Source organism: Pogona vitticeps, chromosome 6, assembly GCF_051106095.1.
Source record: "Pogona vitticeps strain Pit_001003342236 chromosome 6, PviZW2.1, whole genome shotgun sequence".
NCBI classification, from domain to species: Eukaryota; Metazoa; Chordata; class Lepidosauria; order Squamata; family Agamidae; genus Pogona; species Pogona vitticeps.
Window position 1 is genome coordinate 59564095 of NC_135788.1, and position 19373 is coordinate 59583467.

The 19373-nt window shown below is 40.2% G+C and overlaps 1 long non-coding RNA gene across 1 annotated transcript; it reads right to left on the bottom strand.

The window, feature by feature from the left end:
• Positions 1-480: 480 nt before the first annotated feature.
• Positions 481-5878, bottom strand: LOC144583532 (uncharacterized). Its single transcript, XR_013537356.1, has 2 exons — positions 621-5878; positions 481-528 (listed from the first exon to the last, which is right to left on the bottom strand). It is a non-coding gene; the product is annotated as an uncharacterized LOC144583532 (long non-coding RNA).
• Positions 5879-19373: the final 13495 nt, after the last annotated feature.

Consider the following 19373-nt stretch of genomic DNA (forward strand, 5'->3'; position numbering starts at 1 on the left):
ATGTGTGTTAGAATCTGGGGTGCTCTTTTAAGAAAGAGATTCCCATTGGGACAAGCAAACTGTTAGGAAACAATTGGATTTAATCAGTAGGCATGTGCAGGTTGTTACAACGTTGTAGTGAAGAAATTCCAAGATGCATGTCCTTTATTTTTGGAGTGCTTGCACCCAAGTTGAGCAGGTCATTTCACAATCTTAGGATTGCATAAATGACTCTGGCTACATTGTTTTGGGACTTGCATCCAGGTTTATTTTTTTGTTTTGGCCTAAGTGCACTCCTATAATCTTAGGATTTACCGGAGAACCTGGCCGTGTTCCAGCCTAGATCTGGGTCTCCCCACTACGATCTTAGGATCTGTCAGGAGTACCTAGTTGCATCTGGCTTGGCCTAGAGTCATGCCCTATGATCTTAGAGGTATCTATCTGCACCCAGTTCAGTCATTGATCATCTCTGTAACTTTAGGGTTCACAGAGTGATCACAGTTTTTCTTTTCTCTTCCTTTTGGATTTTTCAGTATTCTGGTTTGGCAGCTGTCTGTCTTCTCACAGACCTTAGGGTCACATAGTGACAGCAGTTGGTCAAAGGTGCAGAAGAGATTTTTAATTTTATTTTGGTTTGGCACCTGTTTGTTCTCTCGCCTATCTTAGGATAGCAGAAGGGACAGCAGTTGGTCAGAAGTGCAGAGGAGATTTTTAGATTTTCCTTTCTATTATTAGAGTTTTGTTTGCTGACCTAGCCAAGGCTAGATTGCCAGCAGAAGATGGAGGAGGAAAACCAGTTGAAAACCGTGGATATACTCTTGGAAGTGGCTTCGGGATTTTTCGAGCAAGCCAAGCAGAAAATTAGGGAAAGAGATTCCCTTATAGAAAATCTGTACTATGTAAACATACTTCTAAAACGTTTTTTAAGCACAGAACCTGACTTGATTCAAAGGTTTTTTCAAGCTCAGCAGGGTTCCTTAGGGGATTACTGCAACAAGACGCTCCAAACAATTGGGAGCGATCCGGAGATGCAAGATGCTTGTGTGGAAAGAGTTAACGAGGCCCAGTGGAATTCTAAGGAGCATTCCAGAGAAGACAGCGATTCATCGCCCGTCCAAACAGAGGATTCACAGGCCCTGGAGCCGCGCGCAGAGAAAGGAATGCAGGAGAAAGTTCGCCGAGAAGGGAACTTGAGAGAAAACTGCAGTGCTCCAGAGAACTGCAGTGCATTGGAGTTCAGCTCAGCACCAACCTCAGCTCTTTTCCAGAGCACAGGACAGGTGAGAAGTTCTGAAATAATTCGGGAGGAGACTATGGGTTTACTAGAAGAAGGAGAGCAAGGGATTTTCCAAAGTAATAAAGCAATTGCTGGGACTGAGAGCTTAGAAGCAACAGTAGTTCATGGGGGAGTGAAATACCGGGATGATGAAATAGAGACTCAGCTTAATTCTTCGCTAGGACTTGTGGCAGCAGATTTTGATGCATGTCAGATCTCAAACAACCCCCTTTCTCTCAGCCCAGAGAGAACAGTGGAATCAGATACTGTGAAGTTGGAGGGCATTCCTTGGTCTTCCTGGCAGATTTGCAGGGAGGCAATGCTCCATAAGGGGGAACTAATTAGGACAGGACAGAACACATCAAAGCAGACCGAAAAAGATAAAGTACCTTTACCAGAAACGTTGAGTAATGTTACAGGAGGAGTTATTTGTACAGAGACCTTGCAGCATGAACTTTCACATTGTTTCAATAGTACAAGTGACTGTGTAAACTTGCTTAAAGATACAAGGCTGCATTTGAACCTGTCAGATTGTGAGACTGTTTCTAACAACCAATGAAGGGGGAAGCGCTAACTTTTTGGGATTACAAAGTACTGATGTTTCTCCAGAGACTGAAATCATGTCTGGAAGCTTTGGCCCAGTACCACAGTTAATCTTCTCAGAAAGATCTTTAGAGAGAAAAACGGAGGTTGGGGACCATTCTTATTTTCAACAGCCTATTTTCCAAGGAAGTGGTGAGAATGCTGATACTGTTTCTGAGGCTATGCAGAGTACTCCCGAGGGAACTTTGATGAAACAGCGGCCTCTTGTGACCAAACCTGATAGCACAGTTAATTCAGAAAGAACACCAGCAATTCGGGTTTACATGTGCAATACATTTCTTGACCCAGAGATTCCTGACATTACACCTGTGGTAACTGAGGTAGACCAAGAGAATAATGAGCAAGGTGGAGGAGGTGATGTGGAGGTAGATACTGGAATTGAAGGCATTGATCGATTTAGCCCAGGACAGATATTGGAGTCTGTGTTAGCTAATCCTAAAGTGGAATTAGATTTTAGCCAGTTAAATGAGTTCACGAAGACTGAAACAATCCCTACAAACAATGTTGAGATGTTGGTAGAAATTGTTGTAAACGCTGAATATATTTCTGTGATTGGAATAAAAGGAGGGCTTTATCAGATTTTAATTAAAGAGGAACATCGCCTTTATACATCATTTACTTGCCCTCAGGGAATTTACCAACTCAGAAAACTAGCACCTGAAATGAAAAATACCTATGTTACTTTTCAGAAATTGGTTGATGAATTGTTTGGTGATTTATATGTAGGCAACCTTGTAATTTACAGCCCTGATCCAATTCAAGCAGACCAAAATGCTTTGACATTATTAGAGAAGCAGAGACATCGAAGCCCAAGATTAATGCAGTGGTATTTCAGATTGCAAAAATATGATTTTGATGTTAAACATCTACTTAGAAAGGAGGCTTTAATTCCCCACTGCTTATCTCGAATGTTTAGTGCAGATGCAAGGGGAGAAAATGGCTAGAATTGTTAAAGCTCTGATGTTTAATTTTCTTGGTATTCTGTATGACAATGTTCCTGAGCATACATAGAGTGTTTTATCCATTATTACTTCATATCAGTATATTGGTTTGTCAAGTTATTATGATGTTAAACCTTGTTTCACTATTTTACTGTTTGATGACTAGAGTATTATCTGAGCATATGCAGAGTGATGTATTTGATTAATTATACTAACTTGTTTATTCTTCTGTTTTTCAGACTAGTAGAAGTGCCTAATGCAATTTGTTCTCATGTATGGTAAATACTGTAATTTTAATAGTTCTCATGTATCAATTGTTTTGCTATTTTAGAATCATATTTGAAATGTATTACCTTAGGTTCAAGTTATTATCTTTCTCTATTTTGTTACTGCTTAATTATGACATCTCATCTTATTCAGTTATCAAAATTAAAACTTAAATTGTTTGAGAATTTTGTTAATCTTCCGGGGGCTTGTGATGAGATGGGTTTTTGAGTTAAAATCTTTTAAAGGCATATGGGTTTTGTAATTAAGAAATAAGCCAGAGAGGTTCCATCTTGTTTCTTTGTATATAGTATCTGTGCTATGCTGACAAGTGTTTTCCAGGCGAGCAGAGAGAATGTTATTCTGAAGGCCTGAGAAAGGACTCTGTGTGATTAGATAGATGGGAATTGTTGTGACTCTTTGATAAACCACAGAAAACCCAAATAACATCTGGTGCGTATGGGAAGGAAGTCATGTGATGTAACAGGACTGTTTGCCTAGTAACGAACTCTGATTGGATGACATCGTGGGAAGGTGCATTAGGCCCTTGCCAGTTACTCTTGAAAAAGGAACTTTTTGCCTATGGACTTTGTCTTTCCAAGACCGACCTTTCAGTCTGGTGACCTACCTACATGGACTGGTTTCTATGCTTTGCTGGATTACTTTTGGACTTATGGGATTTTTCCTAAGGACTATGCATGGACTATTTTCTATGGACTGTTCTATGGAATATTCTTTATGGACTTCTTTTCTTGGAATACTCCATATGGACTATGCTCTTGTAATTTTGTAAGGACTATGGTATATTTACTGGATTTTTCTTTTCTAAGGACTATGGGACATATAAGGGATTTTTACTTTTGTTTAGGGATTTTTATGCTATAGGATCACTGAGGACTATAGCCTTTTTATAACCAACTTGGATTATTTTGGTTTTTACTAATGATTTCTTGTTCTGGAACTGTTTTGATTCTTTTTAATGTCTTTTTGTATTTTTAATAAGGTTTTTGAACTCTTTTATATTTTTCATGTTTTCTTTGCCTCACTACATCTTTGTAACTAAACAGCACAATGCTAGTTTATTTGTTTTGGTTTAATTTGGCTTAGTAACATGCTTTTTCTTTAATAAAATAAAGATTATAAAACTCATTTGGTTTCCTGAACAGTACACTTGTCATAGGGTCATCTGAGAGTGCTGCCTCGGCCTAGCTTACTTAGAGTCCTGTCAGTGGTGCAAATTAAGTCTAAGGACTACAAAGCCCACTTGACCTTTTCACATTAATATCTGAGAGTACCAGGGTGTTCTTATGTGGGCAGACCTGCGAGAAGGAGTGTTGTATCATGGCTAGCTGAATTTGGACTCTTCAGCCTATTTTAGCATGTGCAAACTCCTGATTGCTCTCTGTCCAAGCTTACACGTGTGTTTTCGAACCCGTGTTTGCGACAATAGGGTCATCTGAGAGTGCTGCCTCGGCCTAGCTTACTTAGAGTCCTGTCAGTGGTGCAAGTTAAGTCTAAGGACTACAAAGCCCACTTGACCTTTTCATATTAATATCTGAGAGTACTAGGGTGTTCTTATGTGGGCAGACCTGCGAGAAGGAGTGTTGTAGCATGGCTAGCTGAGTTTGGACTCACTCAGCCCATTTTAGCGTGTGCAAACTCCTGATTGCTCTCTGTCCAAGCTTACACGTGTGTTTTCGAACCCGTGTTTGCGACAGTCCGCACCGCCTTTTTCCACCTTTTACGAATTGCTCGGCTGTGACCTTTCCTAGACATGGGGGCGCTCACTACCTTAGTACATGCGCTCATAATTTCTATGGATTCAATATGAGAAACAAACCAAAGTGAGGAAATTTCCCATTGGCTAGTATCTTGTTCAGAATATAAGAGAAATCATATAAGTAACCCTTTTTCTGTCATGTAAATGGTTGTGCAACCAATCTCTCAACTGATACAAAGCAGGCATGCAACAGGGTGCCTTCCAGAACATGGGGAATACTTAAGTGATTGCCCTTCCACAACTGCATAATGCAACACAACATTGGCCAATGTATTATATATAATGGTGAACAACACATTTGCCGTGTGGAAGTTGTCCTCAATCAGAAATGTATGTTTCAGGCAAGGTGATATTGAAACCAGGAACTCATCTCCTGGAATAACAAGTCAAAGTTTTAACAACAATAACTTTGACACAAGAGAGAGAGTTCAAATGGTTGCTGTTTTATTTAACTAAATAAAAAGAATGACAGAAGTCAAACCTCCAAGTGTAGGCAGGAACAACTGTGTGTTGCACAGGAATACTAGGACTTTTATAACATTGGTTACACAAGGGAATGGGAGGAGAAATGGGTGGTTCATGGTACAAAGAAATAGGAGGAGAAATAGAGAAATAGGTGGTTCATGACCTATTGGCAGAAGGGATGGGGTTACAAAGAAATCCAAAAATTTATTGGAGTGGGAATGACAGAAAAGATGGAATTTTACAACAGGGTGGGTCAACAGACAGCAATTATGGAAATACATGGTTACATTGTTGTATTGTATTGACAGGAAAGCAATTTATTATCTTGAAAAGAGGTTACAAGGTTGCACGAAAAGGAGACTTCCAAGGTGATAGGAAATAATGTTTGTATAGGAAAAGGTATTGTGCAATGACTGTCCAGGTGCCAGAGTTTAATTTGCAAAAGATTTGTCTTGGTATTTGCCTTGGGGGTGGAGAAACAAACCCAGATGTGTCTGTTTGCTTCTCAAATCTAGACTGGAAAGCAAGATAACCCACAGCAGGAAAATTCAGGATATTGACTTCACCCCAGGGCCATGTACCCCCCCATGTTGTGTATGTCATGTGGGTGCTAACTCACCTGGACCAACACAGGCTGGCAGTGCCGGGCCAGCCTGCTGCAATTCAGGCCCCAGCAGGCAGCTGGTGTTGGAAGCGACAGCCATACTCAATTGTCCTCCAGCCAAAAAACCTGCTCCCAGGTAAGACTGGAGACACCCTGGCTGAACTCCTGCATCACCAGCTGTATCCCTCATGGGTTCCTGCAGCTCATTGGTCTCTGAATCAATAAGAATGGGTTGATGACCAACATCAATCACAGCTGTAGCTGCTGCCCCAGAGGCCGCTGAACACTCATTTTCTAAAAAAGTAATTCATGGCACCATTACATCACCAAGCTTCTGTAACTCCTCCATCTTGCATTCCTTTGATTCCCTATTAGATCTTCTTGGCATAGCAGTGTCAGCAGCCTGTTTAGCTAAGGCCCCTTTTCTCTCAAGCTCGCTTACCTTGGCTAGAATTGCACCATAGTCAGGCCAATCCTCATCCTCAGAGGAGGAATTTGCATGCTGTACTCGAGCTGGCATCCTACATTTTGCAGGCTGCTTACCCTTAGAAGTACCCTGACCCTTCTTTGGTCCCATGGCAACTTATTCTTCAAATAGAGACAAGTGTATATTTATTTGTGATTTACTGTATTCAAAATCAAATTATTAGTATTTTTTAACTTTTAATTTTTTGTACAACCTGCTGCCCACAGGAGGTGCAATACACGAAGTAAAGGCTCTTTCCCCCCTCTTTTAATCCCCATTTATTTATTTGTTTGTTTGTTTGTTTGTTTGTTTGTATTTTCAACTTGTAATTAAATGCAGTCTAGCAGGTGGTGCCAATGTGCTGCAGGGTCCTCAGTTCTTTCCCTTCTTTTTTTAACATTTTTTCAATATGTCCCACTTGTCTCCAGCAGAGGGTGCAATGCCCTGTTCAAATCCCCTCTTACCTAATCCTTTTTTAAAAAATGAAAATATGGGGGGGGGGAATAGTTAACAATAAAATCAACAAAACAAAACTACAAACACTCCACCAAGGTTCAATTGAATCCACTAACCCCACAACACCTACTAAAACTATTTACTACAACTACTTGTGCTAAAAAGAAACCAGGCAAACAAGTACTAAAATAAACAGACAAGGAACAAGAAAACAATAAGTAACAGAGCAATTACTAATGCTAAATTTGAACTATAATTCAACACACACACCCCACTTACACCAAATCAAGCAAAACAACCATATGGGTAGGGAGGGGAGAGGGTAAGTTGTAAAGCAAGGATTCCCTGCCCTAGCTCAAAACCCACAGAAAGAACATTAATTATTGGTGTGATGTTGCTGCTACAGAGCATGCACATGCTGAGGAACCTGGTAAGTGGACTGGGCTGGTTCTGAGGGGTGGGGAAGGACCACCAGGACATCTATGCTGGCATCTGTGCTGTATTCCTTTTCCCTGGGAGACAAATACAAAGGTCCTATGTCTAACCTGGACCTATTTAAAATGTTAATGTTCATTTTTAAAGCCCTAAATGGCATATGAACCAGACCAGGCTCTGAGATTTTCATTGACACCTTACCTTGGATTGTAGGCATGCTTCCCTTTCTGTCTGTTTCCAAGCAGATTTATAATTATCTGCAGACTCCAGTTAGTCTTTAAAGAAATGGGCTCCCCTTGTAATGTTGCTCTTCTTCCAGGCATTCATGCTACCATTAGTCACTGGTGATTAAATGTTTTAAAATTTTGCTTTAAACCACTTTGATGTTTCAAAAGGTGGTATAAAAATATTTAGAATAAATAAATAAAATGCACTTGAGGACTGATCCTGATTCACAAAGAAATGTTAGAGAATCCATTGCTACAGGCCAATTCAACATCCCAAGCACAAGATAGAATTATTTAGCCTAATCTGTGATAGCAAAAATGGGTTGAGAGACCCTTTGAAAATGAGACCATTTGAATGGGTCTCTGAACCTCCCTTCCAACATTATTTGCAGCATAAGATCCCCTATAAAACTCTATACTGGAACTGTGAGAGTGCCTAAAAGGAGACTAGGGTGTGTTTCCTTGTCATACCAGAAGTGAACCAGTTTCAAGGTGGGGCATTAGTTCTATAGAAACTATAGATACTCTTCTCTTGTGACCTTGGACTTGTGATGATAGTGGAAGTGGGGAAGTGATGAAAAGTGGTCTGAGATTGTGTGTATTCAATTCCTTATGCTTACCTTGCTCTATTACCTTGCAAAAGACTGAAATTAAATAAAATACCTATAGTCATGCAGGTATAGCATGTTTTTGAAGCTGATAATACTTTACTTATCATCAGTTAGGTGAAAAGGCCTTAATTACCACACAAAACACTGAAACTGTATAGTAAGGACTTTTCGCCTGATCTTTGATATCACCTTCCATACTGGAACCACAGAAAAAGATCTCCTTGAAATGAATGAACATCTTTGTCTTACTACAGATGGAAAACTCAATTTTCTTCTGCGAAATAAAACAAAACATATTATTCAGTCTGGGGCTACTTTTGCCCTTCTGGCAAATTCTATTAGAGTTCTGGCTGTCATGTATCAGATTTTTATGTAAATCTTTCTTTATGCTGCTAGATTACATTATCCTCTGTGCATTTTAATTTTATTTTGACAATTTTAAAAGTATTGTTTATTTCTGGGTTTTGTAAGTGTTTTTTCAGGTATACTGAGATTTGAAAGAGACACGCTTGAGAAGTTCTTCTGTACAAAACATTAGTTTTAAATGCCTCTAGGAAGTTGAGAAAATAACATACCCTCTGTCATCTCACTGAATATGGCAAGAGTCACAGTTTAAAATATTGCATCTCATTTTTAGGATTCATAATCATATACAGATCATTTTAAATTGATGTTTGACACATGGTTGTATCTTTTGGGAAGTTTGTAGTAGCAGAAGCCTGACAGAATAAATGGAGGGCTAATTCACACAGTCACTTTCTCGTTGTATATCCAAATGAACCAAACAGGAACAAAACAACAGGGTCACCTCAGTGCTCCATCTTACATCCAGATCCCAAATGATGATGCCATCACCAGGGTGGCCACTTATACATTGCCTTTGCCAAATGAAAGCAAGACAGGATACAGTTTTCCATTATTTGCATATGCTAATTTACATGTACAGTGCAAATTTACATGCAAATTTACATGCAAATTTACATGTACAGTGCAAATTTACAAATAATCACTATAATTTAAATACAAATAATCACTATAATTTAAATACAAATGCAATGTATAATCACCACAGCATAGAAATCTGTAATCAGATGGTCTATATGCCTGCTCAGCTACTCTTTTATTACTATTTTTGTTTTGTCATAAGTGAATACCTTAACCTAAGTAGCTGAGGAGCAGAAGCTGTGTTCAACAAAGAAAAAGTTATCTTGGCAAACAATTAGGGAGTGTTAGGCATGCAGGAAAGATTTTCGGAAGTCATAGCACTGTAGTAGAATACATGCTTTATATTCATTATTTCCCAAGTTTCCTCCTTGACATCCCTATATAGGGAGGACTCTGTCTGAAAACCTGGAATGCTACCAACAATATAGCACCAACACTAACTGACACTCACTATTTGGCTATATCCTTATTTGACATACAGAAGGGAATGCTTAAAACTTTCTTCCCCTTGTCCATTCCACACCACCCACTCCATCAGTTGTATTTGTGGAAGACCTGTTCCTTGATCCATGCTGAGATTTCAAAATGACTTGGGTTAATCGCTGGGACAAGGGGGGGGGTCTTCTCAAATGAGGAACAGACGTTTGCTTGGGGTTGTGTGTAAGGAGATAGTTATAAAACAGAAGTCTTATTCCAGAAGTTTATTTGGGTGGCACCGAACTCTTTTTTCCCCAAAGCATATCAGGCAAAATCCAAAGAAACAAAACAAAACAAAATAAAACAAAAACATCAAAAACATTTATCACCTTAAAGACTGTTAATGTGAACTTTCATGGGCAAGTCCATTTTTAATAACCCCCCATGAATTGATGAATAATTTAATTATTCATCAGTTCATGCGAGCAACTTTGTGCTTCATGAGTCGTCAACTTTTGACAACTCATGAAGAGGGACGACATGCCAAAATGGTGAGTCATCCCCATCTTTAATTGTAAACATTCCTCCAGGAGGCAGAAAACATACGACAGGCATGAGCAAAAGGGAAGGGGACAAGAGGTGGGAGTGAAGAGTGTACAATGGTTTTGTCTTGTTTTGTTGTTGTTGTTTCTTTGGATTTTGCCTGATATGATTACACAGATTAACATGGCTACATTTCCTTCCCCAAAAGTTTCTTTTCTACTCCAAATTTAATGTAACATAGTTTTGCTCTAGGATTTTTGCTGCTGCAGAATTTTCTGAATAAATGAACGAGTCAGCCCACTGTATATGGAAGTGGGTCATATGTGGATGGGGGAACTTTCTCCTATTCTCAGGTGCCTACGGCCATACCACCCTGAATACGCCCCTATTCTCAGGTAAAAGAGCATCAGGGCTGCATTCAGGCCTAAGTGGGTAAGAAAGAATGGAAGATAATGATGGGTGTATCAAACAGGAACAGCACAATTATTGATGCAAGAATAATTAAACAAAAGATGGATGCTTATATCTTGCACAACAAGACTTTCTGAGCAGAACTGCATTTGGGTTATAATACACTATCTGTGATTCTCAGAGACCAATTTTGCTTCAGTTTTGCAACAGATTACAGAATCAAGGTGCAAATCAAGCCTGTTGCATGTTAAAAATAAGATAAAATACTCCTACACTGATGTGCTTTATTTTGCTATATTCAGTAACTGCATGCACAGTAGTTAAGAAAAGGAGGGGTGGTTAGGGTAAATGCATCATTAGCAGATCTGGGACATCTCTTCCACCTTCCAAAATTGTTGCTAGACTCCTCATTGTTGTAGTCATGGATTTGGAGTGAACAATCATATTTTATGTAAATTGACCCAGGTTTGTGTGGCCAAGATGGAGCAACAATTAACAATATCATGAATACAATAATATGTGTATTATCTTATTGTGCAGTTCATTACCTTTAAGAAAACCTGTGCTTCAGAAAGATAGTGAAATCAGTCAAGGGGTCTGAAGAGGTATCACCATTGGGGAGTTCATTGAAGGACTTCCAAAGACAATGAGTGGGGTCACATGAAAAAGAAGGATAATTTGTCATCACTAAATTAGAGAAATAGAATGTCCCACGAAAGTGACCTATGATGGCATAACAGGAAAGAGGAAGCTGGAAAGTGTTGGAAAGATATGGATTGTATGATGGGGAGACCAAGGCGCTTGGGGTGCATGTGGATCATACAATCTATTCTCTTTCCTGCTCAATGACATCCTTTCCAACTCAAAAAGGCTGTTTTCCTCAAAAGCATTTGGAAAAATCTGTTTTAGTCCCTTTAAAAAAATCCAGGATTTGGTGAGGTGAAATATGCTTCCTTTTCAGTCTTTCAAGTACAGAGATACATTGGAATCTACAGCACTCAATCCAGGCAATAATCAATCACACAATAGAGTCCTGAGGATATATTCACTGATAGCTCTGAACAACTCTTTTGAACTCTATCAGGAGCTGAAGCCCTTGAACAAGAGAGCCTTTATGCTCCCTTATAAGTAGTCAGTAATCTCTAAGGGGTGTATATCTGAGCTTTGGCTCATAAGACTTGACCTATTAAAAACGTAGTTAAAATGAAGACAAGATGTCTTGGGAAAAGGAGGATATCATTTTAAAAGTAGTCAGTACTATTCTGAGAATCACATTTTGGTTTTATTTTCTCTGATATCATGAGAAACTGCACCATGGATAACTGATATAATTCTCAATGTGACTTTCAATTATATATCGGTCTCTGAAATCCTGTTGCTTAGTATAGTAAATTACAGTAGATTAGACTCATTGAATCAGTGAGGGTTTGATGAATCTATTCCTCTGTAGCTTCTGTTGATTCAAATTGGCCTACTCTAGCTGTAAGATCTATGTAAGATCGATGAACCTTGTAAGCTGGAATGTAAGATCTATGAAACTTGGTAAACTGGATGTGGTCAAACAGGAGATGGCAAGAATAAACATTGACAACCTGGGTGTCAGTGAACTAAAATGGATGGGAATGGGTGAATTCAATTCAGATGATTATCATATTGTGGGCAAGAATCTCATACAAGAAGTGGAGTAGCCCTCATAGCCTACAAAAGAGTGGGAAAAGTTGTACTGGGATACAATCTTAAAAACGATAGAATGATTTCAATACGAATCCAAGGCAGACTTTTCAACATCACAGTAATCCAAGTTTTTGCACCAACCACCAATGCTGAAGAGGCTGAAACTGACCAATTATATGAAGACTTACAACAACTTCTAGAACTGATAACAAAGAAAGATGTTCTTCTCATTCTAGGGGATTGGAACGCTAAAGTAGGGAGTCAAGAGATAAAAGGAACAACAAGTAAGTTTGGTCTTGGAGTTCAAAAAGAATAAGGGCAAAGGCTAATAGAGTTTTGTCAAGAGAACAAGCTGATCATCACAAACACTCTTTTCCAACAACACAAGAGGTGACTCTACACATGGACATAACCAAATGGGCAATACCGAAATAAGACTGATTGTGTTCTCTGCAACCAAAGATGGAGAAGTTCTATACAGTCAACAAAAACAAGACCTGGATCTGATTGTGGCTCTGATCATCAGCTTCTTATAGCAAAATTCAAGCTTAAGAAAGTAGGAAAAACTATTGGTCTAGTCAGGTATAATCTAAACCAAATCCCTTATGAATACACAGTGGAAGTGTAGAACAGATTTAAGGAACTAGATTTGGTGAACACAGTGCCAAAAGAAATATAGATGGAGGCTCGTAACATTGTACAGGAGGCAGCAACAAAAACCATCCCAAAGAAAAGGAAATACAAGAAAGCGAATTGGCTGTCTAATGAGGCATTACAAAGAGCAGAGAAGAGAAGGGAGACAAAATGCAAGGGAGATAGGGAAAGTTACAAAAAATTGAATGCAGACTTCCAAAGAATAGCAAGGAGAGATAAGAGGGCCTTCTTAAATGAACAGTGCAAAGAAATAGAGGAAAAGAATGGAAAGGGAAAAACCAGAGATCTGTTCAAGGAAATTGGAGATATTAAAGGAACATTTTGTACAAAGATGGACATGATAAAGGACAAAAATGGTAGGGACCTTACAGAAGCAGAAGACATGAAGAAGAGGTGGCAAGAATACAGAGAGGAATTATACCAGAGACATCTGGATGTCCCGGACAACGCAGGTATAGTTTGGTTGCTGACCTTGAGCCAGACATCTTGGAGAGTGAAGTCAAGTGGACCTTAGAAAGCATGGCTAACAACAAGGCTAGTGGAGGTGATGGCATTCCAGTTGAACTATTTAAAAATCTTAAAAGATGATAGTGTTAAGGTGCTACACTCAATATGCCAGCAAGTTTGGAAAACTCAGCAGTGGCCAGAGGATTGGAAAAGACCAGTCAACATCCGAATCCCAAAGAAGGGCAGTGCCAACTAATGCTCCAACTGCTGTACAGTTGCAGTCATTTCACACGCTAGCAAAGTTATGCTCAAAATCCTCCAAGGTAAGCTTCAGCAGTATGTGGATCGAGAACTGCCAGAAATACAAGCTGGATTTCAAAGGTGCAGAGGAACTAGAGACCAAATTGCCAACATGTGTTGGATTATGGAGAAAGCCAGAGAGTTCCAGAAAAACATCTATATCTGCTTCATTGACTACTCAAAAGCCTTTGACTGTGTGGACTACAGCAACCTATGGCAAGTTCTTAAAGTAATGAGAGTGCCTGATCACCTTATCTATCTCCTGAGAAATCTATATGTGGGACAGGAAGCAACAGTTAGAACTGGATATGGAACAACAGATTGGTTCAAAATTGGGAAAGGAGTACAACAAGGCTGTATATTGTCTCCCTGCTTATACAACTTAGATGCAGAATACATCATGCGAAAGGATTGCCAGAAGAAATATCAACAACCAAATATGCAGATGATACTACTCTGATGGCAGAAAGTGAGGAATAATTAAAGGACCTCTTAATGAGGGTGAAAGAAGAGAGCACAAAAAATGGATTGAAGCTCAACATCAAAAAAGCTAAGATCATGGCCACTGGTCCCATCACATCCTGGCAAATAGAAGGGGAAAATATGGAGACAGTGACAGATTTACCTTCTTGGGCTCCATGATCACTGCAGATGGTGAGAGCAGCCACAAAATTAAAAGACTCCTGCTTCTTGGGAGGAAAGCAATGACAAACCTACACAGCATCTTAAAAAGCAGAGACCTCACCTTGCTGACAAAGGTCCACATAGTCAGAGCTATGGTTTTTCCAGTAGCGATGTATCGAAGTGAGAGCTGGACCATAAAGAAGGCTGACCGCCGACGAATTGATGCTTTTTAATTGTGGTGCTGGAGGAGACTCTTGAGTGTCCCCTGGACTGCAAAGAGAACAAACATATCCATTTTGAAGACAATCAACCCTGAGTGTTCACCAGAAGGACAGATTCTGAAGCTGAGGATCCAATACTCTGGCCATCTCATGAGAAGAGAAGACTCCCTGGAAAAGTTTCTGATGTTGGGAAAGTGTGAAGACAAGAGGAGAAGGGGACGACAGAGGATGAGATGGGTGGACAGTGTCATCTAAGCTACCAACATGAATTTGACCAAACTCCAGGAGGCAATGGAAGATAGGAGGGCCTTGCGTGCTGTGTTCCATGAGGTCACGAAGAGTTGGACATGACTTAATGACTAAACAATAACACCGGCTCCAGTATCCTTATTCCTCCTTTTTAAAGTATCCCCGTCATGAAAAGTCAAATGAGACCTCAGAGAAAAGTGTATTTCCAACTTATTTTCTCATCCATAACAGGAGTTCTTCAGAGACATATATCTCAAAAAAGTTAGACTTGAAAATTAAACCCATGACAAATTATGGTAAATACAAGACCTAAACCATGTACTACAGTGAGGAAAATCATACACTGTGGTAAACAGTTGTCTTTTAGCACTTGAAGTAACACTTCTTAAAATGTGCTAAACTTAATCTCATACTCACTGAACCACTGCCACTCTTTCCACACACTTCTTCTGCAGAAGCAAATTCTACAGTCTGCTTTCAGTTCTTCAGTCTCTTTTACCTGTTCACCTAATTTAAATGTGCAGTGCCAACCATTGGCAAATGATGCTGGGACTCTATTTCTTAGCTTTTAAAATGATTCAGATATTTGTTTGCAGCTGGTAGGAACGGTATCAGGAAATGTACTGAGCAGTGCTACACGCTAGCTAGTGATATGAGTGAGATTTTCCTTTCCTCCTTTTTAAATGTAAGTCCATTCAACCAAGGTGGTATAAGGCACAGCTGCAGTGTACAGAAAGTAATACTGACCAGGGTTACAGTAGAGATTTTCACCTCTCAGGAACTTCCTCAAGGAGAATCTGAAACTTCATAACCTGTGGTTCTGACTTAGACTGAGGTTTGTAGATATGCAGACATCAGAAGTCTCTTCAGGTACAGAGAGAAGATCCCACAGTTGCTTGCTGATACATTATCTGAAGCCTCAGGACTGGACAGATCTGGTAAGTACTGGAGCCCAGCTTTCAGGCTCTGTAGTTAACAAAGCAGTTAGTGGTATGTTATGTCTAACTGGTTTATCTAATGCACTAATGGAATTTAGGTATCATTTCATCATGTTACGGAATTCAGTAATTGACTTCATGGACCCTCTGATTAAAATTTCTTTCAACCTGGAATCTAGGTGCCAAGTGTCCAGCTGCCGGACAGGCATTTGTGCCATGGAACGGCGAGGCTGTTCTTTGCTCCACCTTCCCCAGATGGTACGGGACCGTTAGAAGACACGTAAGCGTGTTGGGAGGGGGAGTGCGCTTATTTAAGCAAGCACTCCCCTTCATTCGCCCTTTTCCTGTTCGGGCACCAATACAGGAAGAGTGGTGGAGATAGTGTGGTTTTGCTGTGCTGGCTGACGGTCATTCAAGAGAGCAGCTGTCTTAATTGTGGACCGGAGGGTGGCTTTCTGCTCCCTCCCCAGGTTGCCTGTCTTTCTTTTTACAAGTTTAATTAGTCATTTTATATTTATAGATTTTACTCTAGTTTCCTTGCGAGCGGTTGCTTCACTGGCCGACGTTCCAGGATCTGCGGTTTGAGCTTGTGTTTGGGAGGGTGGCTTTTAGCTCCCTCCCTTGGTTACTCGTTTTAAGGTCATTAAGTGGCAGTTTCATTGGGATTTAGTTGTCGTTAATTGGTGAATTTGTTTGTTTTAGTAAAGGGTTTTAGGGGTGAGTGAGGTGGGAAGCAGCGGGGCATTCCTTAATTTTGCATTAATTTTTCCTTTAGTTTTACCTGCAGTTCGTTTAATCTAGGCTGTTTATTTGAGATTTCCTTGATTTTTCTTTACAAAGCCGCAAGCTTATTAGCAGGTTTTCCTTGTTTTGTCTAGGAGTAGCTGTGTTCTAACGTCCTTGTTGTGATTAGTTTTTTCGTGCCCCTTTTTGCCGCCCGCCACTTTGTTTAACGACTGCTGCTGGTAGAGCTTGTTAGGATAACAGCAGTGGTCAGTTTATATTCACAAAAAAACTGTTTGTTTTTTAAAAAAGAAGAAGAGTTAGTGGATTTGAAGAGTTAATACATAAGGACTAGAAGTAATTATAGATTGTTAGGTGTTGGTTATAATCATATAAGTCATAGAATTGATAAATAAGGGAAGGATTATATTATATGTGTTTGATAGTTGCAATATAGATTGAAATTGATATAAGAATTCATTGAGCAATTAAAAAAAGAAAAAGAAAAAAATAATAGTATTAATAATAATACATTGACTGGTGATTAAGATCCATAATTCATTGAGTGGGGGTTTTCAAGACTTACTAGTTACTTAAGTGATTGTTTGATAGTTGACTTAAGGTATAGAATTGCATAAAGGGATGCTAGGGAGCCCTGGTAAGTTAGCTGGTAGTGGGGGGTCTAAATGCGAAGGACCTCAATCAATAACAATAAAATCGTATATAAAAATTATACACACACACACACACACACACACACACACACATATATATAATAACAACAATAAATAATATTTTCAACAATAAATAGACTAAAAATAGATAAATAGTGACATATATATTTTTTTAAAAAAAGAGAGGGAAAACAGAAGGTGAGTTTACTACAGGGGTTCAGGATAAAGCACCCTTTTGTGGCCAGAATGGGTCCAAAAAAGGGGTGTGGCTTGAGTAAGAGTAAGGACCCAGCTAAAAAGAGACCTGTTCCTCAGGTCTTGCCTCAACAGTCATCCTCTGATGAAGAGTCCTAGCCAATCTGGAAGGACTTACAGGATAAGATCGCTGCCCTTGAGGTTCAGAGGTCAGCTAAGAAAGCAGCAACTCAAAAGGAAGTTGTTCCACACAAATCTGGTAGGGATACCAGGGGTCAGCTTAAGGCTAGTCTGAAAGCCCTGGCACAGGATTTGATGCAGTGTTTTGTTGCTCTGGAGTCCACACAGGTTTCAGAGGGTGAGGAACAGGCATCCGATGAGGGGCCTTCATCTATGATCAAGGCTCCGTCCACACCAAAACACGGGAAGGTGGCTACCACAGTGTTGTCAGATTCAGAGGTTGAGCAGCAAGCAGAATGCTTCCTTCCAGAGGGGCCGAGCACTAGCACACCACAGCTTGGGGATGCTCCTAACATGTCTGTGGCATCATCAGGTGAGTCTACCTCAGCATCCAGCTCACAGTCATCTCAAGCTGCCTAGCCATGGGTTGGTGCTCCGCACCCCCAATTTGCATCCACAGCCTACAATCCACAGTCCATGGGGTGGCCCAATGTATAATGGCCCCCTTCCAACCCACCATTTTTTTGGTTGGAGTACACCTTACGCAGCTCCTGTGGCACCAGGGACATCTAATGTGGATCAGGGCGCAAGTACAGGGCAACACCCAGCTGTGCCTAACACAGGATACAATACGGTGCCAATTGCAGCAATGCCGTATGGGGATTACGCCATGCCGCTTGGGAACCATTTAACCCCGGCGGTTAAAGAGAAAATATAACAGGACAAATATATAGATTTCTTTGATCTTTTGAATCACAAGGTAGACAGCAAGGATATTAATAAGGATGATGAAAAAGAAGCATAGCATAAAAAAGCCAAACAGAACCTGGGCTAACTGGCTTCCTGGTTTCATTATTTACGTGGGCATGCTGGTAAAAGCACAACCATGGAGAGCCTACTCACTCTTGCAGTATTTTGACATAATTTATAGGGTTTACACAGATTTTGCGGGCCAAGCCTGGCTCTTGTATGATCAAGCCTTTAGGATGAGGACCGCCATCCAGCCCAATTTGCAGTGGGAGGAGCCTCAGCCAGGATTGTGGTTACAGTATATGACCCCAGCCAGGACCATTCCCGGAGACAGATTTGACAGTGGTCATCTGAACAAGAAGGCAGTTACCAACACTACACACCACTCAGGAGCAGGGCAGGCGGTTCAACCCCACTTGCATTGCTTCGAGTATAACTCCAGGGGTCATTGCACCAGAAACCCATGTAAATTTAGACACGAATGTATTACATGTTGCGGTAAGCATCCCAACTCCACATGCTTCAAAGCCAGCATTTAATGCCAAAACAAGGGAGCTGGCAGCAGTAAGAAACCCACTGGGTACAGCGGCCCCCTTGGTAAGGGGTCCCAACCCAATCAAAATTGATACCTTAGAGTCCTGGTTGTTGTCTTACTCTTGGAAGGCAGATGCAGAATATCTAGTTCAAGGCTTCCGATTTGGATTTAGGATCCCAGCCTTAGGTGAGAGGAAAGCAATTCTTTTTGCCAAAAACCTAAGATCAGTGAAGGGTCTAGAGACCATTGTTCAGAAAAAGATTAATAAAGAGGTAAAGGAGGGCAGGGTACTTGGCCCTTTTTCAGAGCCGCCTATAGATAATTTGAGAATTTCCCCACTAGGTATAGTGCCAAAGAAGGCCCTGGGTGAGTATAGGTTGATTCATCACTTGTCATTTCCTGAGGGGGCATCCGTTAATGACACCATCCCTCAGGAACTGTGTACTGTGAAGTACACATTGTTTGATGAAGCTGTTAACATGGTTCGGGCCCGTGGGGTGGGGGCAGAGCTGGCAAAGTGCAGTATTAAATTGGCCTTTAGAATTTTGCCACTTCACCCCCTAGATTTCAATTTATTGGGATTTCAGTTTCTTTTTTAAAAATATTTTATTAGTTTTTCAATCTATCTACATTGTTTTGTGCTTGTCAAACATCGTGTTACATGCTTTGCTTACAATTATTTGTTTTTTACATCTCAGTGTCTTCCCGGTTGTCCCCCCCAAATTCCAAACATCTTTCAAACATTCAATCCATTCATGTACAAATTTTAGTATATAATATGACTAC